The sequence below is a fragment of the Periplaneta americana genome, chromosome 2 (genome assembly GCF_040183065.1).
Source record: "Periplaneta americana isolate PAMFEO1 chromosome 2, P.americana_PAMFEO1_priV1, whole genome shotgun sequence".
In the NCBI taxonomy this organism is placed as follows: Eukaryota; Metazoa; Arthropoda; class Insecta; order Blattodea; family Blattidae; genus Periplaneta; species Periplaneta americana.
The window spans coordinates 12865986-12871581 of NC_091118.1; the positions used below are offsets into that span (position 1 = coordinate 12865986).

At 34.0% G+C, this 5596-nt stretch overlaps 1 protein-coding gene across 9 annotated transcripts in view; it reads right to left on the bottom strand.

Annotated features, from left to right (window-relative positions):
- LOC138713499 (golgin subfamily A member 6-like protein 24) overlaps nucleotides 1-5596 on the bottom strand; it is a 588053-nt gene that overhangs the window by 69233 nt on the left and 513224 nt on the right. For 4 of the 9 annotated variants that reach the window (XM_069845703.1, XM_069845710.1, XM_069845725.1 and 1 more), the window contains one exon: nucleotides 2636-2729. The exons of 1 other annotated variant lie outside the window; for it this stretch is intronic. The gene's annotated coding sequence lies outside the window, so the exon portion shown is untranslated. Of the gene's footprint in view, nucleotides 1-2635; nucleotides 2730-3292; nucleotides 3607-3730; nucleotides 4724-5596 lie in introns of those variants that run through there. 4 more of the 9 variants (XM_069845720.1, XM_069845690.1, XM_069845683.1 and 1 more) reach the window with 4 other exon arrangements.

The window sequence follows — 5596 nt, forward strand, 5'->3', positions numbered from 1 at the left end:
ATAAAGTACGAAATTAGAATAATAAGGAAAGAAATACAATGATGGAAAAACGAAAGAAAATAATAAAAAAGACCTAATAAAATGATGAACAAAAATTAAAAAACAAAATCAAATATTGAAAAAAGAAATGAAATAAAGAAAAACGAAATAAAATGATAAAAATCGGAATAAAATAAAACAACACGAAATCAAATATAACTGGAAAGAAATAATAAAAAAAAAAACATTGTAAAAGGTTGTATAAAAGCTTATATTCTTAAAAAAAAAAAAAGGAGATTAAAATATTTTGTCTGAAAAAATCCTTCTGCATAACAATTGGATTACAATATAGAAATAATATTAATAGAATTCCATTGCATGCTTACTTTACAAAAATTGAATAGCCGCCCTGAACAAGGTTGTAACCAGCAAATGCGAAATTCTTCAAAAATGAGGAAAAGGACATATTACTGTACATACTTTCAATTTTTCAGACCAAAGCTGACAATCAGACATGTGTGCTGATTTTAACACGAGCACAAGCATTACATGCAGCGCATCATTAACAACTTATCACGAAAAAGTCAACTTATGAGAAATGAGGGTTACAACCTTCTTCTGGGCTGCTATTCAATTAAAGACATTGTATGATTCAATAACTTATTTCAACTTGAAATCGACAATCTTGACAGGAGACACAAAACTTTGGATTCATATACAGCGTGGACTTCATTTCACCACGATCATTATCTGCAGTATTTTCCAGATCATCTTACTTTATGTTACAAATTTCGATCTTTCAGCATCTTGTCATAAAACCTAACACACTCCATGTCACAATTTTGTCTTACAGTTAGCATAGGGTAGCTCTAATTATTTCAACACTGCTTGATAGGAATTTCTCTTTCGATCATTTTATCATATTCGTAATAGAAATATTCTTTGCTACGGATGCTTTTCTTCCTGCAGAGAGAGAATAAACTCTACTAAACTACAAAAATTCTGAAAATTCAAGCATTTTTCATTAGTTAAAGTGATGTGTAGCAATCCACAGATAAAGGAACAGTGAATTTAGATTATGATTGATCAATATTTAAGCATATTTTAACCCTAAAAGTTTTTATAAAAAGTAATATTTTTACTAAAACAACTGGATTAGAACCGTGACTCACTAAAATAGCGGTACCGTACCGTTCGAGACAGTCTCTACAAACATCAAAAAGCTAATTTGGATTGTTCAAAACAGTACTTGAAAATCCATGTCATGTAATGTGAAATTAACTAAAATTTTAAAGTAAATATGGTTTTAATACACAGTTTTCTCCTCTTAATTAGATTAAGCCTATGTGAGAGGGCATTGTCTTCATTTGCAATATGTTTGCTCTTTTGGCAAGCACGTTAGGCATTACAAAATGTGCCAACATTGTTGATTTTCTGTTAACTTCTTATTGCACCCCTGTCGTCCGCCAAGCGCTACACAGGGCAAGCAATCACAAACCTGACAGCTGCAATTCTTCATATTCACCAGTTTTGATACCCGGTGAGTTCATCAGCATTGATTAATTCAGGGCTGGGCACCGGGAGGGAATCCAAACTCTAAACGGAGACGCTTAATATTCATCTGTCACAGCATCAACGCTGCACGGTGTTCAACGGGGAAGAAAAGGGTTGAAGAGAAGTCATATGGCTCCCGTGAGAGAGTAGAATTTGCTCTTGGTGCCCAGCCCTGGGTTAATTGAAAGAAAAGTTGTGGTTTTTTTATTGGGTTATTTTACGATGCTGCATCAACATCTAGGTTATTTAGCGTCTGAATGAAATGAAGGTGATAATGCCGGTGAAATGAGTCCGGGGTCCAGCACCGAAAGTTACCCAGCATTTGCTCGTATTGGGTTGAGGGAAAACCCCGGAAAAAACCTCAACCAGGTAACTTGCCCCAACCGAGATTCGAACCCAGGCCACCTGGTTTCGCAGCCAGACGCGCTGATCGTTACTCCACAGGTGTGGAAGAAAAGTTGTGATAAGCGCTGATGAAATCAGCTGCAGTTTACAATGACTCGAAGGAAATTGGATGTCATTGACAAGCTCTTGTATGAATTAAAAATCATGTCCACTTCAAAACATTTAATAGATTTTAACACACCGACTTTTTATGGAGAATAGTTCTTAAAATAAAACTTAGTTTATAAAAAGTACCAATAGGAGAGGCATAAATAAACTTCAACAATAGTTTGTTAATAACTAAGTTAACTGGAATGTCTACATATCATTAGTCGACAATTTCAGTTTGCTCTATGTACCGTGTAATATTACGCCTAATACATTAAATGACTTACTCCAAGAAGAACCAGGCAACAACTGCGACAAAATCAGCAAAATCCAGTCGATTGTCTTTTAGTGAAAGAATTATGGTACAAGAAAACTAGAATCCATTATTGAAATGCAAACACTATTATATATCTGCAAATTAGAAAAATAACTATAAAATAATTAATATAATGGAACTATAACTATTATGACAATGAAATCTACAGACTACGTCTAATTTTGTTTGATCACACTTTGTCCATATTATTAGGCTTTAGAATTATATCTGTATATTAAAGTAAATCTTCACAATACCTTAAAATATGACTTCACCACTGATATTTATACTTACTCTGCAAGGAAACGTGGAGAGTTACAAGACTGGAAAGGAAGTGCGCAGGGGAATGCTGAAGCTGCCAAGGCAACGAAACTGACGAATCAGGAAACTAGAACCAGAATTCACTGCATCACACAAACAGCTTTTATGGGAACTTGTACACAAGTAATTTACACGTACGCTATACTTAAACTGAACAATTTACAAGTGAACTGAGATATCTTACTAATTACATTTGACAGATACAGTATATTTAGTGTCCCCAGACTGTTTCCTCTTCTGTGTTACTGAAAGCGTGCAACGGTCTACCAACAAATTACTGATAGCATTGGTTGATTGAAAGAATATGAATCTCAGAGAAAAAAATAAAGTAAGTGTCCTATCTTTAATGAACTCAAAAACCTTTAAATATGATCTGAAATGAGGAAACTACCAAATTTTGAATGATTAGGCTACGTCTAGACCTAATCATGAATCTGAGGAAATGAGAGGCAGATTTGTGGCGTTTGACTGAGCACTCAACCCTCGTTTCACCAAAAAAATTATTTACATTTTTTTTTTCAAAATTCACTTTACTCTGCAGTGATGAAGCGTTTCATTCTCATTCGGGGTTCCACGAAATATTTGGCTGAAAATGGACAATCGTGAATGTTATGATCATTTAATACTTACTTGGAAGGTTAAGATAAAAACACAGTAGCCTACTAAAACAACACAATTTCACAACTTATTTCTGCGATCTGACAACAATCCGTGTATAATTAGAAAACACTATCGACTAATAAATGCCACAAATAAATTAACTGAAACGCTAATTTTATTTCAAAATGGATAATTGTAGGCCTATATTGATACTAATTGCAAGCACAAACACCATACAAAGAAGAATGTTTACACATAACTTTCGACGCAAGCAAACGTTCAAAGATAATTCAGTTACAACAATGCTGCCAACTCTAGTGATGTGCGTAAAAGACTTTCGAGAAAGATAAAATGAAAACTAGAAAATCGGAAAGACTTACACGTGATGATTTTTAATAATAAAAGGTAAATTACAAAAAAGTTGCAGAACACGACATAATCTATATTTTATATTTATTATTATCTCACCTTAAATTGGCAATATACATCTCTCCATAAATTGGCAATATACATCGATTCTTCTTTCCACGAGATGGCGCACAAGTTCACAACAACCGTTACTGTCGTCAAATCAATGTTAAATTACATTAAAATATTTAACTACTGTCATTAAGTCAATTTTTTCTTGATTAATTGAAATGAAAAATAAAAGCGTTATTTGAAATAAACACAAATTGTGGTGGATTATGTTACAACCCGAAACCTAACAGGTAGGCGCCATAAGGAACAATGTCGCCAATATAGCAATTTTGTCGCTAAGCCTGGTGACTTTTAACTTTTTCGACGGCCAGTTCTTTCAACATATTACTTGTTGTTGTTGTTGTTGTTAGGATTTCTTTATGGACGTCCTATTGCCTTTTCTCCTAGGAGGCAATGTCAACGTCCTTATGAGCCAGACTTTAGTTCCTTATCTGATTTATTGTCTTATCGAGTTATTTGTACTCTTAGCCCTATAGTTTCATTTTACATCTGCGTATATGTCGTAGAAGTGCTTTCAATATTGGAATCTTAGTAGTATCTAGTAGATTTGATATTGAAAATGGACCATTCCCCTGTATTGAACTAACTTCAGATATAAATTTATGTACTTGAGAGGAGATACGGTTGCATCCTAGTAGCACATGGTTAATGTCCCCCCATTGTCCGCAAATACATCTTGCTGAGTCCGCTCTGCATATCCTATATTGGTATGCTGGGGTCAGTGCTACCTTGTGCTTAATGTTCTATATTACTTAAATAAGAACTTAGCGTCTTGTTAAGGACTCTCCAGAGACAAAAACAAAACAAACTTTCTCTTATTGATAATAAGGAATCTAACGATTGGCGATTTTTCATATACTTTAGTTGGCGACCATGACTAATACATATCCAAATCCAATTTAGTGTGGTAAGCTGTGTGTAATATGAGGTTAGATCTACACAGCTGTGTAATTTATTTTGGGGATTGTATTTATTGAATTCACAGTTCTCCAAAATCAGTAATTGATAACTACATGTGTACGGTTGCATCCTAGTAGCACATGGTTAATGTCCCCCCATTGTCCGCAAATACATCTTGCTGAGTCCGCTCTGCATATCCTATATTGGTATGCTGGGGTCAGTGCTACCTTGTGCTTAATGTTCTATATTACTTAAATAAGAACTTAGCGTCTTGTTAAGGACTCTCCAGAGACAAAAACAAAACAAACTTTCTCTTATTGATAATAAGGAATCTAACGATTGGCGATTTTTCATATACTTTAGTTGGCGACCATGACTAATACATATCCAAATCCAATTTAGTGTGGTAAGCTGTGTGTAATATGAGGTTAGATCTACACAGCTGTGTAATTTATTTTGGGGATTGTATTTATTGAATTCACAGTTCTCCAAAATCAGTAATTGATAACTACATGTGTATGAAAAGAAAAGGTTATGTTATAGTTTCTACTAGTTTTAGTTTTCTTTCGGATGATATGCTTTACATGTAATCGTAAACATAACCATACGTTTGTTTTTAAAATGGAGCCAGAGCGAATTTTGTCTCTTTGTTGGTCATTTGACAATGTTGCTTATTTAAAACTATTATTTATTTCTCGAACTTATGTCTCCTTTAGGATGTTGGAGTTCACTGAGTGTAGTCCAACAGTAAGTGAAATTGTATATAGAGCCAGTTTGCCTAACCCAGCATGGCAGAGCTGGGAATGCCCCTGAGCTATTTACAGAATAAACTTTATCGCCTTCGATCCTTTTAATGCATATCAAAACAAGATAATATTAAGGCCATTATCCGTTTGTTCTCTAACAATCTAATTACAGTGATATTATTAAACAATTCTATGAATACTAGATAAT